Genomic DNA, 21,585 nt, shown 5'->3' on the forward strand with positions numbered 1-21,585 from the left:
AATCATAAGGGATTTGATTTAGGTCATACCTGAATGGTCTAGTGGTTTTCCCTACTTTCTTCAATTTAAGTCTGAATTTGGCAATAAGGATTTCATGATCTGAGCCACAGTCAGCTCCTGGTCTTGTTTTTGCTGACTGTATTGAGCTTCTCCATCTTTGACTGCAAAGAATAGAATCAATCTGATTTCAGTGTTGACCATCTGGTGATGTCCATGTATAGAGTCTTCTGTTGTGTTGTTGGAAGAGGGTGTTTGTTATGACCAGTGCATTTTCTTGGCAAAACTCTATTAGTCTTTGCCCTGCTTCATTCCGTATTCCAAGGCCAAATTTGCCTGTTACTCCAGGTGTTTCTTGACTTCCTACTTTTGCATTCCAGTCTCCTATAATGAAAAGGACATCTTTTTTGGGTGTTAGTTCTAAAAGGTCTTGTAGGTCTTCATAGAACCGTTCAACTTCAAATCCTATAATATCACACAATTGTATTCTCCTTTTTAATTTTTTTAATTTTTATTTTACATTGGAGTTTATTGATTAAGAATGTTGTGTTAGTTTCAGGTATACAGCAAAGTGATTCAGATATATATATGTTGTTGTTCAGTAGCTCACTTGTGTCCAACTCTTTGCAACCCCATGGACTGCAGCATGCCAGGCTTTCCTGTCCTTCACCATCTCCCAGAGCTTGTTCAAACTCATGTCCACTGAGTCAGTGATGCCATCCAACCATTTCATCTTCTGTCATCCCCTTCTCGTCCTGCCTCAATCTTTCCCAGCATCAGTGCCTTTTCCAGTGAGTCGGATCTTAGGATCAGGTGGCCAAAGTATTGGAGCTTCATCTTCAGCATCAGTCCTTCCAATGAATATTCAGGACTGATTTCCTTTAGGATTGACTGGTTTGATCTTGCAGTCCAAGGGACTTTCAAGAGTCTTCTCCAACCCAGTCCAAAAGCATTTGAAAATGTTTTATCCCATTCTGTGGGTTGTCTTTTCATTTTGTTCATGGTGTCCTTTGCCATGCAAAAGCTTTTGAGTTTAATTAGGTCCCATTTGTTTATTTTTGTTTTTATTTCCATTATCCTAAGAGATGAATTGAAAACGATACTGCTGCAATTTTTATCAAAGAGCATTCTGCTATATTTTTCTCTAAGATTTTTTTTTTCAACATGAGGAACACACCTTATTTCTTTTTTTATTTTATCTTTTATTCATTTTATTTTTGATTATGTTATGTGCCTTGCTAGATCTTAGTTCCTTGACCAGGGATCGAACCCATGTCCAACAGTGAAAGCACTTAACCACTGGAGCACTAGGGAATTTCTTTCTAAGAGTTTTATAGCATTTGGTCTTACATTTAGATCTTTAATTCATTTTTATTTATTCCTGTGTATGCTGTTGAAGAATGTTCTAATTTTATCTTTTTACATGTAGCTAATCAGATTTTCCAGCACCATTATTGAAAAGACTGTCTTTTGTATAGTCTTGCTTAGTCATACATTGATTGTACAATTTTAATTACACCAAAGTTTAGTCATTTCAGAATTAATGTTCACAAAAGAAGAAACTGAAACTGAATAGTGTGGTTGAGAATACCAAAGCTGGAACCAATTTACACACCCCTAAAATACATTATTTCAGTTTAACTCATTTCACTGATTACTGGTGAGGTTAGACATTTGACATGTTTAATGATACTTTTTTTTTTTTTAATTATATGTTCATTCCTCTGTATTTTTTATTTGGGATCATAACATTTTGCATTGTGTATAGTAATATTAGTTCCTAATATTTCTATAGATTTTTATTATATCATTAATTCTTATAACCACCATGTGAGATTGGCAAAATAGTTATCATTCCCACTCAAAAGCTATGGAAACTGAGATTCAGAAGTTTGAAGTAGTTTGCATAAAAGTTACATAGGTATGGAGTATGTGAAGCATGTGATTGCAGTGTAATGGATTAGAATACCCCAAATCTTTCTTATGCCACCACCTTATTCTGTAACCTGGACTTAATCTCTTTCTAGAATAATGCAAACTGTTAGCAAAACCATTATTCTTTAATCATTCATTCAACAGCTTTTTATTGAGATATATCATCAACTGAGCCTAGCTTACTGTCTTATATATATTTGCAAAAGATGACCCAGACTCTAAGTCTAGTCTCTTAGAGAAATTAACTTATAAAGAAAAACTAATGAATCCTTCCTTGATATATAAAGTGTCCTGAGAAGGGGTACTATGTGGGTTCAGATGCATCATCAACATGATCCATATTGTAAAGAACTCAGCTTAAGTGATCATTTATATTATTAGGGAGATACATTTGTCTTTACTGAGAATATTCTGTGTTCAAATAAAAACCACTCTACAAGCTGAGTTATGGGAAGACTTTCGCCTTTATGGTGTTCTGGAACTCACGCCCATAAAGTAAACACAGTTCCTAAGTGACTTGGCTCATTGTCTCCAGGAGGACAGCAAATAAATCAATTCACCCCCTCCCCACAATAGAAAAAGATTTTGGATAAGAAACTGGGCAGAAATAATAGAATAAAAAGTTCAGGACAAGGGAAAAAGAGCCCAAGGTGAAGATGGGGATGGCCACTTGTTATGACTAGGAAATGACTTGGAAACAAGATGGCCTTGTTTGTAGTGGGAGTTAAGCTCATTTAATCTTATTTTATTCAGCTATATTTGAAAAGAAGCTAGCAGTATTCTTTTTCTTCCAAGATTCTCAAGAAGTTCAAATGTTTTTGTTGCCCTTTTTGATGTATTGGCCCTATCACAAATTCAGTTTTTGCAGCCTCTCACTCAGACACTTTTAATATGTTTACTTTTATCCAAGAACTTGTCCTTTTAATGATTTCTGCTGTTTTCCAGGAACAAGAGGATAAACAACATGACTTTGCAGGACCTACCCCTAATTTAAAATTGGAATTTCTTCCTCATGTGACATAGCTCTTTCAAGATCTTACTGATTCTAGTTCTCTGGCCCTGAAGGTACTGTTCGCTTGAGAGAATGGGGTTAGGGCATGAAGGCATGAGTTCAGAAGAGCCAGTGTGACATGTGACTATCACTCAATCCTTGGCTCACATTCAGAAGGCGTACAGGGATGTTTGGAGACTAGGGTAAGCACCTGTCCTTCTATTTGTGGTTTGAATTCTATAGGCAGAGCTAATTGAATCTGGTAAAAAGGGATACAGAGGAAAAAGCAATTCTGTTAATGGATTAGACATTAGAAAGCTCGGGATCAAAGGATTCTTGCATCATTAAAACCTCAGGAAAAGAGTACAGTGGTTTTCTAAAGCAGGTGCTCAGGCTAATTTCTTAAGGATTTGCATTTTGGGGTGGATTGACAAGTTAGCTATTAGAGACTAAAGTTATCCCTGGATTATTCAAAGAAAAGAATAAATCCTTGGCTGGTAAATCTAAAACTTGAATTCAATGAATGGAGGTGCATAAGATTTCATGCTCTTTGGTTTCTGGAAGCCTGATGTAAGCCAATGTCCAACTGAACACCAGCAACTGGTGATGAGCAGTGGAAAATGGAATTGCCCTGGATGTAGAGTGAGGACATGCATACACACACACACACACATATGCACACATGTGCACACACACCACTTGCCATAATTCCGACACTGTGTTAGAGATAGATATGCAACAAAAATAGTAGAGTATATTCATTGTAAAATGCTGTAAATTCTTTAAAGGCTGAGACCAAAATGTGTAATTTCTCCTGCCATGATTAGTAATGTGCTTATTCAGAATATTCAGGAATTGTAATATTTCTCTTCAGGCAAATTTCTGAAAATATGTGTAGAGAAGAAATTCAGGTTGAGTAAACTTAAGCCCTTATTTGACAAATAGGGAGAAAAATTAAGACAGGAAAATGAATCTACTTCCATAATTATTTTGTCATGGCAAGAGGAATTAGAAGCACCTTGTCATTGGATCCCATCTGGGTAATAGTCCACATTTCTTCTTATGCTAAAAAGTTAATAATTGTGTATCTGAAATTCAAATTTAACTGAGAATTCTGTATTATATCACACAACTGTAAACCAGCATCCCTCTCCTAACCTTCTTTTCACCAAAAAAAAAAAAAAAATTAAGCCCTTTTCATTCATTAAGAGGAATATATTGACTGTGTGGGTAAGATGGATAGGTTCACATCTGGGTGACTAAAGAAATATTATTTTATCAATTAGGATTAAGACTGTACACTTTCTGGGGGGGAAATGTGCATGTCTTTGAAAAGACTACTGTCATTTAAAATTATTTTTTAAGTGTACATTTTGACAGTCAAACTATATAGACACATATAAAGAAAACTGAGTAGTCTGCTGCTCGCTGATCTCCAATGTCATCTACCCACAGTGACCAATATCCACTGTTTGCTGTGTATTTCCATCTTTACTTTGACCAAGTGTTTATGTACTTCCATAATATTCTCTCTTAGTAGGATAACATCACTCTGAACTTGATATGCTTACTTTAAGGTTGTTTAGTTAAAGGAACTGGAGGGTTACAGCTCACACTGTGACAATGGCAAATTATCATACATACTCCATCGTTCCCAGCCTTGACTGCAAACCCATCCCATGTCCAATGTCCCCTAGGACTTCTGTTACCTCTGTCATCAGAGTCCTGTAGGCCAGAGCTCTCTAACACATCAGCTACAAGCCACATATAGCTGATGGTCACTTGAAATACAACGTTTTCAAATGGAGATGTGGAGTAGGCAGAAAATATGCACTAGATTCCAAATACTCGTTATTAATATAAAATAACTCTTTAATGATTTTATTATCTATTCAGTTCAGTTCAGTCGCTCAGTCACGTCCGACTCTTTGTGACCCCATGAATCGCAGCATGCCAGGCCTCCCTGTCCATCACCAACTCCCGGAGTTCACTCAGACTCACCTCCATCAAGTCAGTGATGCCATCCAGCCATCTTATCCTCCGTCATCCCCTTCTCCTCCTGCCCCCAATCCCTCCCAGCATCAGAGTCTTTGCCAATGAGTCAACTCTTCACATGAGGTGGCCAAAGTACTGGAGTTTCAGCTTCAGCATCATTCCCTCCAAAGAAATCCCAGGGCAGATCTCCTTCAAAATGGACTGGTTGGATCTCCTTGCACTCCAAGGGACTCTCAAGAGTCTTCTCCAACACCACAGTTCAAAAGCATCAATTCTTCGGTGCTCAGCCTTCTTCACAGTACAACTCTCACATCCATGCATGACCACAGGAAAAACCATAGCCTCGACTAGATGGACCTTTGTTGGCAAAGTAATGTCTCTGCTTTTGAATATGCTATCTAGGTGGGTCATAACTTTCCTTCCAAGGAGTAAGCGTCTTTTAATTTCATGGCTGCAGTCACCATCTGCAGTGATTTTGGAGCCCAAAAAAATAAGGTTTGACACTGTTTCCACTGTTTCCCCATCTATTTCCCATGAAGTGATGGGACCAGATGCCATGATCTTTGTTTTCTGAATGTTGAGCTTTAAGCCAACTTTTTCACTCTCCACTTTCACTTTCATCGAGAGGCTTTTTAGTTCCTCTTCACTTTCTGCCATAAGGGTGATGTCATCTGCATATCTGAGGTTATTGATATTTCTCCTGGCAATCTTGATTCCAGCTTGTGCTTCTTCCAGTCCAGCATTTTTCATGATGTACTCTGCATGTAAGTTAAATAAGCAGGGTGATAATATACAGCCTTAATGTACTCCTGTTCCTATTTGGAACCAGTCTGTTGTTCCATGTCCAGTTCTAACTGTTGCTTCCTGACCTGCATACAGGTTTCTCAAGAGGCAGGTCAGGTGATCTGGTATTCCCATCTCTTTCAGAATTTTCCACAGTTTATTGTGATCCACACAGTCAAAGGCTTTGGCATAGTCAATAAAGCAGAAATAGATGTTTTTCTGGAACTCTCTTGCTTTTTCGAGGATCCAGCAGATGGTGGCAATTTGATCTCTGGTTCCTCTGCCTTTTCTAAAACCAGCTTGAACATCAGGAAGTTCATGGTTCATGTATTGCTGATGCCTGGCTTGGAGAATTTTGAGCATTACTTTACTAGCGTGTGACATGAGTGCAATTGTGTAGTAGTTTGAGCATTCTTTGGCATTGCCTTTCTTTGGGATTGGAATGAAAACTGGCCTTTTCCAGTCCTGTGGCCACTGCTGAGTTTTCCAAATTTGCTGGCATATTGAGTGCAGCACTTTCACAGCATCATCTTTCAGGATTTGGAATAGCTCAACTGGAATTCCATCACCTCCACTAGCTTTGTTCATAGTGATGCTTTCTAAGGCCCACTTGACTTCACATTCCAGGGTGTCTGGCTCTAGGTCAGTGATCACACCATCGTGATTATCTGGGTGGTGAAGATCTTTTTTGTACAGTTCTTCTGTGTATTCTTGCTACCTCTTCTTAATATCTTCTGCTTCTGTTAGGTCCATACCATTTCTGTCCTTTATCAAGCCCATCTTTGCATGAAATGTCCCCTTGGTATCTCTGATTTTCTTGAAGAGATCCCTAGTCTTTCCCATTCTGTTGTTTTCCTCTATTTCTTTGCATTGATCGCTGAGGAAGGGTTTCTTATCTCTTCTTGCTGTTCTTTGGAACTCTGCATTCAGATACTTATACCTTTCCTTTTCTCCTTTGCTTTTCGCTTCTCTTCTTTTCACAGCTATTTGTAAGGCCTCCCCAGACAGCCTATTGAAATAATAATTCTTTGAATATATTGGGTTAGATAAAATGTATTATTAGAACTAATTCCATCAGTTTTTTTTTTTTTTTTACATTTTTTGCCTTGAATTTGTTTTATTTTTTTTAATTTAAATTTATTTATTTTAATTGGAGGCTAATTACTTTACAATATTGTAATGGTTTTGCCATACATCAACATGAATCCGCCACGGGTGTACACATGTTCCCCATCCTGAACCCCCCTCCCACCTCCCTCCTCGTAGTATCCCTCTGGTTCATCCCAGTGCACCAGCTCCGAGCATCCTGTATCCTGTATCGAACCTGGACTGGCAATTCGTTTCTTATATGATATTATACATGTTTCAATGCCATTCTCCCAAATCATCTCACCCTCACCCTCTCCCACAGAGTCCAAAATACTGTTCTATACATCTGTGTCTCAATTGTTCTCTCGCATACAGGGTTATCATTACCATCTTTCTAAATTCCATATATATGCATTAGTATACTGTATTGGTGTTTTTCTTTCTGGCTTACTTCACTCTGTATAATAGGCTCCAGTTTCATCCACCTCATTAGAACTGATTCAAATGTATTCTTTTTAATGGCTGAGTAATACTCCATTGTTTATATGTACCACTGCTTTCTTATCCATTCATCTGCTGATGAACATCTAGGTTGCTTCCATGTCTTGGCTATTATAAACAGTGCTGTGATGAACATTGGGGTACACATGTCTCTTTCAGTTCTGGTTTCCTCACTGTGTATGCCCAGGGATTGCTGGGTCATAAGACAGTTCTATTTCCAGGTTTTTAAGGAATCTCCACACTGTTCTCCGTAGTGGCATGAGATTACTAGAAGATTATACCTACATATGCAATTTGCATTATATTCCTACTGGCAGCACAGTTCTAACCCAAAGGCCTCCAAACTGGTATGAGTTCACCCCGGGGATGCACAAGGTGACTCTTCCAGGGTGTGAAAGAAGGTATAATCTTACTCATTTTTATCTTATTCATATTGTTATTTCTAGTATTGAGTCAGTCACAGATAAAAGCAATGCATCAGTATAGAAGCAAATATGTAAGATTTGCAATAAAAGAACATATGTTTGTTTGGAAATAACATTTTTACTGATAGGGATGTGCCATAAAAAATAAAAACTTGTAGAGTCCAGGCTGTGTAGGGGCGCACAGAGGGTCTGTCTTCCTGTCTCTTTTCTGTTCCTCTTCTTTGTGAGCTTCCATGGGTGTGAGACCCTTCTTCCACTCCTTTGTGCTCCTGACTTTTATTCATTTTCTCTCCTGAATCATGTCCAAAGGCTTCCCAGGGAGGAGAAAGGAAGCTATAAGCTTTGGCTTCCTGTTTCTTGAATCTTACGGTTTGGTGTCCTTGTTCCTTGGGTAACCTGAACACGGTCTCTAGCAAGGTTGGGCTCCCCTGGCCTTTCCCACATGTCTTCTTCTCTGAAAGTCTAGTTCCCACCCCAAGGCACAGAGTTCTCCTTCAGACTCTTCCCCAGCAACTCGTTCCATCTTCTCGCTATGAAACCCTGCTTAGGCTGCAAAGGTGACAGGAGAACTGAGTTTGCATTACATTTGTCTTATCAGGTGATAAGGGACAAAGGGAAAGCAAAAGTGAGCGGGGCAGATAGACTGGTTCCAGGGGCTCAGGAATGTGAGATGAAAAGGTAGAATGATTCCAGGGGCTCAGGAATGATCACAAAATGATTCTTCCAAGTCAATTCCCATTCAATAGAAACCAACACTCTCCCAACCTAGATTCCTGGCATTAGAAATGAATTATAGGAGTTCATTAAGACAGTAGCACTTTGGGGGCTTCCCCGGTGGTTCAGTGGTCAAAAATCTGCCTGCCAATGCAGGATACACAGGTTCACTCTCTGGTCCAGGTTGGTCCCATGGGCCGCAGAGCAACTAAGCCTGTGTGCCACAACTACTGAGCCCTCAGGCTGCAGCTGCTGAAGCCTAAGTGCCTAGAGACTGTGCTCCAAAACCAGAGAAGCCACTGCAAACAAGAGAAGCCTGCACACCGCAAGTAGAGAATAGCCAGCACAGCAATGAAGACCCAACATAGCCAATAAATGAACAAATAAAATAAATAAATAAATTTAAAAGAAGACTATGGCATTTTCTTCAAAAGGACATCTGTTCAGAAAGTTCTTTTGGGGGTAATGTGCTGATTCTCTGATAAAAAAAAGACAATGAGCATAGTGAGAAATATGGGATGGAAACATGAGTGGTCAGACAACCATGCAGGGAAGGTAAAGACAGGGTGGAACTTTTTTAAGAAGCTTGGACCCCCACCCATCAATGGCTTTGGTCCTAGCACTCACATACACACACACACACACACACACACACACCTTGCCCTGCCCCGGGCTCATTCTCTCTGAAATTGAAGCCTGTCTTTGTTTCTGATAATTCATATATTATTATGTCTCTCCCTTTCATGTACTCTCATTTTTATGCTCAGGAAACATAATACTGATTGAGGGCCTGATCTATGGATTGCACCAAAGTATAAAGATAATCAAGCCTGTGACCACATTCAGAGGACTTCTTACCAAGCAGAACTTGGATCCACATGCCCACTGTGTAGCAAAGTCAGTTTACTGACACCAGCTTCTGGTGAAGGAGAGTACAGCATTTATTTCAGGGTGCCAAGTGAGGAGTATGGGCAGCTCATGCTCAAAAGAACTGAACTCACCAGTAGCTTTCAGGGAAGGAATTTTAAAGGCAACATTTGGGGTGAGAGCTGCAGGGTGCATGACTTTCTTCTGATAAGTTGGTGGTGAGGCAACAGGGTGGTTTTACAGGAATCTTAATCATCAACCTCTGGTTCCAACCAGTCCTGGCTCTACGTGCTTGTGCTCAGCACTAGTCACCATCATCTGCCTGTGTGGGGGTCTTAGTTCATGCAGAACAAATCAAAGATACGTGTCAGATTGTTGTGTACATCCCTTGAGGAGGAACTAGAGCTCTGATTTATTGCTGAACTATTGTTTCTTGACTGCTTTCCCTGGTTTCTGCATTCCTCCACTTCCTTAATTAGTAACTGCTTGAGTCTGCTCTTTGAAACGCACAGAAGTCCTAGCAGACTAAAGCCTTCTACTCCAAACAAGAAATAGGGGATACTGAGGGACTTTGTACCAGGAGCGGAGTAGGGTGGAGGGTTAGGGTCTTGCTTGATTTCAAATTCTGCATTTGGTGTTCTAGTTCACAGTTTCTGACTTACAAAATGACCTTTTTGTGTGGTTCAGCTTAATGTTACTCATGCCTGCACAAAGATATTTTGTGGTTCACAGCAACACAGAACATTTGTTAAAGACACAGATTCTGGCACCAGACATATTATTATTTACTAGTTTTGAAAACTTAAGTAAGCTTTAAATGCTTAACTCATCGAACTTCATTTTCCTCATAGGAAAATGGAAATAATAATAGGTTCTGCTTCATGGAGTTGTCCTGAGGATTTAAAGAAATAATCCTTATAAAGCACTTGATGTATTCGCCAGCACAGTAAGTATTCAATCACTGTTAGCTGCTACGATTTTTATTGCTGGGAGGTGGTATCACTCCCATCTCTGTGTTTTCTTACTTGCAAAACAATAAAATAGACCTGCTCCAACTAGAGAAAAAGCTCCCACTGTTCCTTCCAGCCCCCACACTACCATCACATCAACAGGGAAAGTGGAACATGTAAGCCATCAACAAATGTTCTTCAAAGAAAGCCATTAGGAATTTTAGTGTTTGATAGAGAAGTACAAAATGGCAACAGGAGAAAGAAAGACAGAAAGACAGAAAATGTGATGGGTGCAGGAAGAGAGGCAGCAGGTTTCCATGCTGGCTTTGTTTCACTTTGGGGCAGGGTTTTAGCATTTAGAGCTTTGCCTATTTATTCTGAGTGAGAGCCAAGAGGCAAGTGCCCTTGTGAAGAGTCCGTGCTGAGTTTCATGTTTGTGCAGGAAAAGTTCAAAGGGCAGAATGCAACCACAAGGACTGATGGACAAAGAGATAGACGTGCATGGATTCCTAACAGGGCAGCTGACGGTGCTGACGCTCTGGTAAAGACACACAGTTGATTTAGCACAAGCTGCTGGTCTCCCAAGCCAGAAGTTGAAGAAATAAATCATTGGTGTTATTAACTGTCTTCTGGTGGAGGGTTGCACTGCTGCCCTGGCTGTGCCTACAAAGCTAAGATCCTCTGATACTGATTTCACACTGAACCACCCCTACAGAGAAGCTGTGGGCTAAGAAGCCCTCCCTTGTCATTGTCAGAGGTCACCATGATCATCTGGTTAATCATTCCAACAACCGGAGGGCTTCATTTACAAGGGAGAGAATGAGACAAAAGAGTCAGACATATAGGTGTTGTACTCAGTTAGCCAGTAGATCCAAAGGGTTTGATCCAGAAGTGCCAACACAGGTAAGGGGTGGGATCAAATGTCTCCTTTAGCATTTAATATTTGCGAGACATGAGTCCATACCTCCAGCCCTCAGTTTCCCCTCCTGAGAAATGGTGTGAAAATCTACTGCATGCAGTTGGTTGTTGTGAGGTTAAGAGGAGATCGTGCAGGTCGGGTGACTTTCCTCCTTTCTGTAGAAAGTCAGTCCAGGAAAGAGCCAGCAATTCTGGCCCTGACAGGCACATGCAGCCCCACCCTGCCTATAAAAGCAGGTCCCCCTCCTTCCCTCCCTCTCTCCCTCACCCCATTCTCTCTTCCTGGCTTTTCCCCAGAAGGCCCCAGGGCTCCCAGGAAAACTGCCAAACCACAGGATGCTGAGATTGGCTGTGAGGCACCCTTTCCTTTTGCCCCCTTCATCTTCTGTACGGCAGTCATGTTTGGGGCTCCCTCCTGGGAGGGTGAGACCCCATGGCTGCCCAGTTTGCTATGCCAGCATTTGTAGGGGATTCATCTGAAACCAGCATCAACAGTCTGTGTTTATTTGGGGCCTGCAGAGGAGCCAAGGGTTATGAACAGAGCTGCATTCCAGACCTCTCCATGATTCCCATCAGGCTATGTCAATCAGATCCTTTACCTGGAAGGAAGCTAGGTTTTCTGTTTCCAATTCCCCCCAAAGAAGACCACACACTAGTTGTTGTCTGAAAATCCACTTTTCACCCCTTGAAAATGCAACCCAACCCTGTGCCTTATCAAAGATGAGAGTTATTAGAGAGATGATGAGAAATGCTGTGTCTATGATTGCAAGGGATGAAAAGACTATACTGTTTAATATTTCAGCTCTTTATTGAAATCTAATACATACAGGGGAAAGCGTACAAATTATAAATGCACAGTTAGGAGTGGACAGCAGGACAAAATTCACACTAGCACTGGGCTCCAACCTTGTTAGCTATACTGTGAAGCTTCCTACTGGACAAGAATTGAGAATATACATTAGTAATCTTGCAGTGTATTGTCACAACCAAAAGTGGACAAGAGCTGGCTTGCACTGGCTCAGAAGAGCCCATTCCACATCACTTCTCATTGCAACATTCAGTGCCTCACACTGGTCTTTGAAATCAGTGCTGATGGAAGTATTTACACCACAGAAAGCAGTAAATGCTACAAACCAGAAGAGATGTTATTTATCAACAAACCACTGCTTGCCACTCTCTCAAAATCTGTCAATAAAATTTAAGCAACTTCTTGACTAACTCCAGGTTACTTAACTCTTATTATTTTTCTTAGAAAAAATAATCTATTTCCCATCCTCCTGCCTTCATGGTACCCAGTCTTTGCTATCTTCCTCTGGAAACCCTCATGAATTTGACAACTGCTACATTTCAGCCTTTTCTCCTCTTTTCTGCTTTATGCTAAATGACTGCTGTTCTTCCTTCGAGGGTGTTTAAGAGGTTCCCCAGAGAGAGATACAGAAAGTTCATGGGTAAATACCAGCATGGCCTGGACAGTAAGTTAAGTTCCAAGGCCTCCAACAGCTTCCATGGCCCCTTGGAGGTGGACATTTCCTGATATCCCTCTGCTGGCTTCCCCAACCCTACACCTTTTTCAATTCATTTCATTTCCAACCTGACTCGTAAGGGAAACACAATGACTAAAACCACTCACCCTAGCCAGGAACCATAGTAACCATTTGCATGAGTTATTTTATGAGGTTCTATTAAGGAACACGGAACTAATAAACCACCTTTAACGGGAAGAGTTTTGGAAAGGTCAAAAGGAGACGCCATGTGTCCTACAACCTTCCAGAATCCTTCTCTCTGGCATCCATCTTGGCTAATCAATGTATAAACCACCAGGAAGCACCCAGATCCCCCAGAGTCAGAACGATTGGCCAGAGACAACCTGGAAACTAATCTCATCACCATAAAACCCAAGACTGCAAGCCACATGGCAGAGCAGTTCTCCTGGTTTCCCTTACCCTCCTGGGTGCCCCTTGCAAATGAAGTCTTCTGCTTTGTCAGCATGTGTCACCTCAGACAATTAATTTCTGAGTGTTAGACAAGAGCCCACTCTCGGGCCCTGGATAAGATTCCCCTTCCTGCAACATGATCATGGATCTGGACATTTGAAAACCTATGACCTCCAGGTGGCAAGGTAAGAAGGACCAAAGGCTCAGCTCCTTCCTGTCGCTGTCTCTCAGCCCCTCCTTTGCTAAAGGACAGTGTGGGTCAAATGACGCCCTAGCCCCTTCTGATTTGGTCTCTTTGTGCACCGTGCTCCTTTCCACAGGCTGGCTGCACAGGGAAGTCCATTTGTTCTTTTAACCTGAATAAAAGCGGGTGGGACAAAATACTGAAGCAATCTTTAAAGACCCTCCACATGACCTCTGTCTGAACAAATAATTAATCTCCAGAAAAATCAGCTCACTGATGGGTCCAGGCTGTGCCTCACAGTTTGGGGCCAGGAACAGAGCCTGTGGATTTACGAGGTGACGTCAGTTTGCAGCCCGGCTAGCTAGCGGGGCCTGAGCTGTGTTTTACACACTCCTCGATTGTTTTAAAGGGGCCTGCTCTTGAAGGAGTCTGAATCGCTCCCCGAGCTAAGCTTTATTAAAATGGCAAAGATGGAAGGGAGTGCTTTTCCAGATAAGTCAGCTCATTTAGGCTCTGCTCTCTCCCCTCTCCCCACTGTCTATTGGAAAGCACTCCCAGCAGGGAGGAGGAAACGAAGAACAGAAATGTGCACTTGCAGGTACACGCTTAATGCCTTAAACTCTTGCATTGTGTTAACAGCTCTTCATGGGTTGGGCTTTACAGAAATAGATGGATTCTCAATCTGACCAATTTAAATAATCCCTGAGAGAGAACTAAGGGGAAGATTTATGTTCTCAGTAACTAAAAGACACACCAGCTTTAGCCTGGAGGCTGGGTATCTGCACTCAGAGTATCACAGTGCAATTCTTTAAGAGGATCCAAATAAAACTAGGTTTAAAGGATGAATGAGGGGAAGAGGGTGGTATGGGGTAAAGGGGGAGTAAAAAGGTGAAAAGCCAGAGTGAAAGGAGAGAGGAGAAGATGTCAATGAGAGGGGGAAAGGCAAAGGTTTTTGTTTAAGGCTAGCATGAGAGCAGAAGTGTACAAATAGAAAATAAATTTCTACTTCATTTATTAAATGTCTGCTGCTGCTGCTAAGTCACTTCAGTCGTGTCCGACTCTGTGTGACCCCATAGACGGCAGCCACCAGGCTCGCCCGTCCCTGGGATTCTCCAGACAAGAACACTGGAGTGGGTTGCCATTTCTTTCTCCAATGCATGAAAGTGAAAAGTGAAAGTGAAGTCACTCAGTCCTGTCCGACTCTTAGCGATCCCATGGACTGCAGCCTACCAGGCTCCTCCATCCATGGGATTTTCCAGGCAAAGTACTGAAGTGGGGTGCCATTGCCTAATGTCTATAAATACATATACATATGATATACAAATACACATACACAATCTCTATGTATATATATTAGATGTATGTTTGTCTATTTCCAAGACTAAAGAAATATAAAGACAGGTTTACTTATATTTAGAATTGCAGAAGCAGGGTACTCAAAGCTGGTGCTCTGGGACAACCCAAAGGGATGAGGTAGGGAGAGGGTGGGAAGGGGAGTTCAGAATTGGGGGGACACCTGTACATCCATGGCTGATTCATGTCGATGGTCGATGTATGGTGAAAATCACCACAATATTGTAAAATAATTAGCCTCCAATTAAAATAAATAAATTAATTAAAAAAGTATTCCAGAAACATGCATTAATTATGAAGATGAGGAACCTCAGAGACCTGAAATACCTAATTTATGAGAACAAAATTAAAAACTTATTGTTGCAATTTAGTAAGGTATTTGAGAGATGGTGATGATGGAGGAATAATTTCAAAGAAAATGAGAGGGCCTACTAGAGAAATGAGAGAAAGGACCCATTTTAGGAGCACACAGGCCTGTGTATGTGTATGTTGGGGAAATCTCTATGGGGGCAGCAGTCAATCAGAGAATGGTGAAAGACAAATGATCTGGAGCCTTATACCTTGATCCCAACCACTATCCTATATTTATAATGGGACTTTAAAAGGCTGGTCAACCTAGTCAAAATGTAATGGGAAAAATAAGTGACTAAACCTAAGGAGCTCAGTTAGGCTAAATTGAATTAAATTCAATCATTTCTGGTTCTAATGTCCATCACTTTCTACTGTTTCACATTCCTGGGGTAGTTGCTATGTAGTCAAACAGAGCACGGGGGGATGGAAAAGGGTCTCTAGGGCTAGAACCCCAAAGTTTGTGAAGATAACTTGGGCTCAGTTTTGTCCTCTCAGTGATTGCAGGATGGATGCCCCTGCAATCCAGGGCCTGGGGCAGCTGCTTTGGCACCCCTCTGTGCTCTCTTAGGGCCCCTCTGGAGCCTCTGTCAAGGTCAAAGAAGACAACCTTCCAAGACAGAGAAGGACCAGCCTCTGTGAAGCCCTTAAGAGCAGAGGTCACAAGTGCCTCATTTGATACCAGTTACTCTGCACAGTGTCCAGCTCACATTGGACTGCAGGAAGCCATTTGCACAATTAAACATGTCTCCACCACATGGAATACTAAGCAAGGCCTGCATTCTAGAGGGTCATACTCCAAATGAAATTGGATTTCTACCTAGGGAGAGAACTAAAGACATCATTAATGAATGAATTATATATATTTTATCATAACAATATCAAATATCAGCACTGTTCAGAGACATGGAGAAAGTAACTTCATATAGACAAGCAATACTTTGCCATGGTGAGATGTGGAGAATGCATGGTGGCAGGCTAGATATAGATCTGTTAGAATAAACTGAAGTTAAGGAGTCAGGATCAGCTAGACTTTGAGAGGAAAACATATCTAATAGAAAGAACCCTGATAGGTAAAATCAGATTTCACTTACTCAGCCCTAAGACCACATCAATGCAGACTTGAGGTGATTTCTTTCAAACAGATTTCATAGAGTGTCTGGTTAGTTCTTGGCTCAGGTTCTGGAGTTTTCTTTTAAACAACACTCCTTCTACCCAGGCGTGGGGTTATAAGGGAGAACACAGTGGATGCCTTCAAGGAACTAGAGTCTAATGAGAAGACAGACACACAATGACTGCCCCAAAAAGTAACTCAATCAAATCAATGAACTATGTGTACAAAGGGTATATAGTAGAAGAAGTAAGTAATTCTGCATACCAGCTTTAGCAAAGGCTTTACAGAAGAGATGGTGCTTAAATCAAGACTTGATGGAATTTCACTTATAGGTTAGGTAGGAAAAGTACTTTCTCCTCATAGAGAAAGCTATGTTTGCAAAGACACATATGGCCAAGAGAGCCTGATACCCTGGGGTAATTGCAAATGTCAAACCTGAAATTAAGAGGCAAATGACACCATGGAGGCAAAGGTAAGGCAAAAGCTTGATCACAAATGGCCTTCATCCAAAGAGTACATTTGTATCCTGTAGGGTAGGGACTAAGGAGTCATTGGGAACTCTTCATCAGGATGATGACATGATGGGACTTGCATGTCGTAACAAGAACTCATTTTTTGAACAATGTCTGCTCTGTGGCTGCAAACATGAAGTAGTTTTGGGAAGTTTTCTCCAGTCGGGGCTTTCTCCAGTCATGCTTTCTGGCCTTGTAATAATGTCTTAGACACAACTTTCTGGTGGCCAGGTATTGATCATCTTCAATAAGAAATGATCCATTTTAGAGCTATAATCTCATATTCCATTTAAGGTTTCTTCTCTTCCTCTCATGTGGTTAGAGAATATCAGAGTGTGTGTGCAAGCATTCAGTCGTGTCCAGCTCTTTGCAGCCCCATGGACCCTGCCAGGATCCTCTGTCCATGGGATTTCCCAGGCAAGAATATTGGAGTGGGTTGCTATTTCCTTCTCCAGGGGACCTTCCTGACCCAAGGATTGAACCCAAGTCTCTTGCATCTTCTGCATTGGCAGGCAGGTTCTTTACCAGCTGAGCCACCAGGAAAGCCCAGAGAGGGGATGCCCATTCTTTTATTTCTTTTCTCATTCCCATCCTAGAAGTTGGTAAGAAAGAATAGTCTGTCAGGCCCACCCATCCATCTCCCTCCTCAAGGCTCTAGTCCATGCAAGATGTTGGAAATGAAAGAGAAAAGAAATAAGGGTATCTGGCTGATAGTAGATACCTTCCATTGCTTGGATAAATGTTTTCCTGACCTTTCTGGTGGAAGAGGACTCCTATCAATTGCTTGACTTGGAGAGATTGGTCTTCAGCTAATTTTTTTTTTTCAAAAACATTTCTTCCCCCTGCCCCGACAGAGTGACCACTTATTGCTGCTGGGTGCTCAGGGGCACTGGCCACCCATCCTGAATGGATAGCCATAAAGGCAGCCAAACAGCACACACCTAGGTCCATTCTGTGGTATCCACTGGACCCAAAGTAACCCCAGAGCATCATGGCAGCATGAAAAGAGGGAGTTCAGAGTCTCTCCATTTCTATACAGTTCTCTTTTTCTCTGCTGGGATGTTGGTGACAATCGGAAAGGAACGCATGCAGGGAGTTCAATAAGCTTATCAAGTGGGCTACCCAGGAAAACCTCTAATGAGGGTCTGGGGTTCCAGTCTACTTCTTGGGGCATCCAGAATTTCTAAGAGATACTCTTTCAGTTGGTCCCTCGCTTGGCTTAGGTAAAAGGAATATATTGCAGTCCCCCCTCAGCCTATGGGTCATCAAAGTGATCATTCTTTCCTCTACTGTCTCCCTGTCTTCTACTTATATGGATCTGGGGTCAGGCAGAGGAAAGGGAGTGATACTGATGAGTGGGCTAGTTGTGAGGCCACAGGAAAAATTCTTGTTTTGTGGTATCTATTTTGTAGACAATGTGGCAAATAGATGGAAGCAGGTTATGAATTTGCGTCCATAGTCCAGTTGACTGATGATAGGAACAAGAACTGGAAGGAAGAAAAAAAGGTAGGAGGTAGACATGAGTGACTGTAATGATTGAGGAATCTAGGAGGATAAGGAAAAGAGGTGTATCTAAGATATCATGCTTTCATTTCAGTAACAGATTTCATTAGAGCATTATTCAGAGTTGAGAAATCTGACACTGGGAGTGATAGGGTCAGGGTAGAAGAAGATTTGAGGGAGTTAAGAGATGTGAGTGAAGTTTGGGATGTGTTACGGTGGAGCTGCATGAGATAAAATCCAGGCAAAAGGCATTGTTTGATTAAAAATAAGGAATGAAAAAAAGTAATGTAAGAAGGGAGAATAGTTGAGTATGACAGAAGACACCCACATCTTCACTGAAAACACAGAGAGAGCAGACAATCGATCCTATAGCAGAAGGACTGCATGTCATGGGAAGGAAAGAATGTCTTGACCCTAGGGTGCCAGAGGAGAGTTTTTTGGCAGAAGTGGGGTAAAAGACATTAAAACCAGAACTATAGGTACTGCTGGATCATAAAGTATGTAGAAAAAGGGCAACATACAATTAAAAGCAACAAAATGATTTGTGCATGCATTCTATCAGCAAACGTGTCAGGGGAAGGGAAGCACTAGAATTAGGAAGCTGTTTCTATATGGCGCAATGTAAATAACAGCTAGTGAAGATTTTATAGTTATCCAGTAATGATACTAAAAGTGCAAGGCTCTTCTAGGAGCTTTGCAAATACCTGAGTTGCACTGTAGGTTAGTCTAACTAAATATATCATTTTTCAGAACCATATTCTTCAAAACTGAAAACTCTCACCTGATTCCTTGACCTGTACTCTGTGAGGAGTCCATGTTTAACAAAACAAAGGCCTTAGCGAACGACTTATTATCTTGAGAGCTGTTTATGCCTAGATTTACCATTGCCCCAAATAATTCCTTAGGAAGGACTCTTTTTGGATTTAAAACTGTGTCAGGAAGGGATGCCATCATAGAATACATGGCAAAACTGTCCAGGGATTTGAGTTCACCTTTCACGTTTGCAGAATATTGTCACCTACCCCAGTAGAACCAATACTCATGTCCTGTCTTTGTAACAAGCCAGTTGTTTCTAGTCTTGCTGCCAACATGGCAGTGAAGTAGTCATTTGATAATCCCACAGCATAGTACCTGGCACCCCTGTAGATGAAGCAAGCTACAGAGGTCTGGTCTTCAAATTTTGTCTAGTATTATTAGGTCAGATCTTTGCGGCTTACTTCACCCACAAGAGTAGAGAGAATCTCTCTCCCTCCCGCCAGCCTCTGCCAAACACGTGGTCTGAGTCCTTGAGCATTTCAGTGAAGGAACTTGGTGGAGGGGCTCAGATAATGTGTTTATTCTTTCCCAGACACCCTGCTCCCATCTCCAGTTCCAAATGCATTTATCTCCCCCGTAGAGTGCTTATTGACAGAAAACTTGAGTGCTCAGGATGGTGCCAACTGAAGAGAGGCCTCTCCAAACAGAGCAGTCACGCTTCCCCTTGATCTCCCCAGGCTGAATCCGCAGCAGCAGCCGCGTTTCTGTCTCAACCTCAAGGATTAGCTCAGAGACCCCCCACCCCTCCCATCAGCAATTGCTTTCTTGCATCATTGATTTTTCAGGGAGAAAATGCTTGCGGTAGAAGCATGAAATAGCACTGCTTAGCCTCAAGAAGAGGTTTGCAAGCTCACTCAAGCCAAAAAGTAATTTTGTCGGGCTTCTAAGAGAGTCTCAGCTCCACCTACGTTTGCAAACACTCTCTTACTATGCACTCTGTGTTTTTTTAAGTCTCTCTAATTATGACTATTCTTTCGTTAGGTTAAGAAGAAGATGAGTTTCCAGGTGTGCAACAAAGAAAGTCAATCAAAAATGCGATTGAAGGGAGAGGTAGAGCTTAGCACATGCTTTTGAGCCCAATGTCTGATTTCATGTAAGACTGTAGCCTGGTTTTTCTTGTGTCATTTCTACTCTAACCAGGGACTACTTAAAGGATCTGGTCTGGTTAAAGTCTGTCATCAGACTAAATTAGGTACGGTCTCCCTTCTACAGGAACAGCAGGAACAAATGACTTCCAGCTTCATGTTCTTCTGAACTCTGTCATCAAGCAGAACCCTCATTCATGCAAAAAATATATCAAGAATCAGCAACTATTAGTAAGGCACTGTGCAGAAGTCACAGAGTTACACAGAACAATACCTACTTCAAGGAGTTAAAGTCTAGAAAATAAGCCAAGGTTTTAATGTAGCCCTTTGTTCATTGATGAGACAGAGATCCAGATTCCATTCCAGTCCTGTCTCTTACTCAGGTTATCTTGAGAAAGTCACTTAACCTCTTTGTACCTCAGTTGTCTCATCTGCAAAATGTGGCTAATAATTGTCTGTATCTCAAAGGGTTTTTGTGAATATTAAAGGGAGCAATGTAAGTAAAGCCTGGCACTTAGTATTGCTTTGAGCTATTATTATCATGAGAGGGCTTCCCAGGTGGCATTAGTAGTAAAGAATCTGCCTGCCAATGCAGGAGGCTTAGGAGACCTGTGTTCGATTGCTGGGTCAGGAAGATCCCCTGGAGAAGGAAACAGCATACCACTCTATTACTCTTGCATGAAGAATCCATGGACAGAGGAGCCTGGCAGGCTGTAGCTCATGGGGTCACAAAGAGTCAGACACGACTGAGCATATGAGCATACAGCCCATCATAAGAGAACTGAAATAGGTACAACATATAGGAAAATACTGTGAGGATGAAACCTTGTTTATTCGGGGAGAGGAAAGTATGAAGAGTGGGAATATATTCCCAGTAAACACTAAATAACAGGCGATGAAGCCCTAAACTCTAGTGAACTGCACTCTACTCATTTGAAGAGAGAAGACTCCATCAATTTTAAGAGATATTGTAGTCAGAGAATCAACAAGGTTTTGACATACACTAGATGGAGTGGACAGTTGACAAGGAGTCAAACACATTTCCAAGTACTGAGCTTTGGCAGGTTGAGGAATGATGGGATCATTAACATCAATTGGGGAGTCAGAAAAATAAATGTTTGTGGAAGAATGGGATAAACTTGGTTTGGGGTCATGCTGAGCTTGAGGTACCTGTGGAATATCTTGGTGGGGATACCTAACCTACATTTAGAAATTATGTTCAAGGGAAAATGTGAATTTCAGAGATGTGAATTTGAAGGTCATCAGAAAAAAAAGACATAGTTGAGAATTCACATTAAGATATCCAGGCAAAAGGTGAATATAGAATCTTGGACTAGGTGTACATTTACGTTCCAGAACAGAAAGGATAGCTATTATTTCTCAAGGGAGAGGGATAAGAGTCCCTTCCTAGAAAGATGATGCATCAATAAGCCAATTAATGGTGGATTGGTTCAACTCACCATTATTCATTGATTCTTTTTCCCTCCACTATCAAACTCCAATAATGATACTGATGTCTGGAATACATTAAATATTCAGTGTACATGACTTAGTCTAGAAGCTTTTAGTCA

Source organism: Bos indicus, chromosome 2, assembly GCF_029378745.1.
Source record: "Bos indicus isolate NIAB-ARS_2022 breed Sahiwal x Tharparkar chromosome 2, NIAB-ARS_B.indTharparkar_mat_pri_1.0, whole genome shotgun sequence".
NCBI lineage: Eukaryota > Metazoa > Chordata > Mammalia > Artiodactyla > Bovidae > Bos > Bos indicus.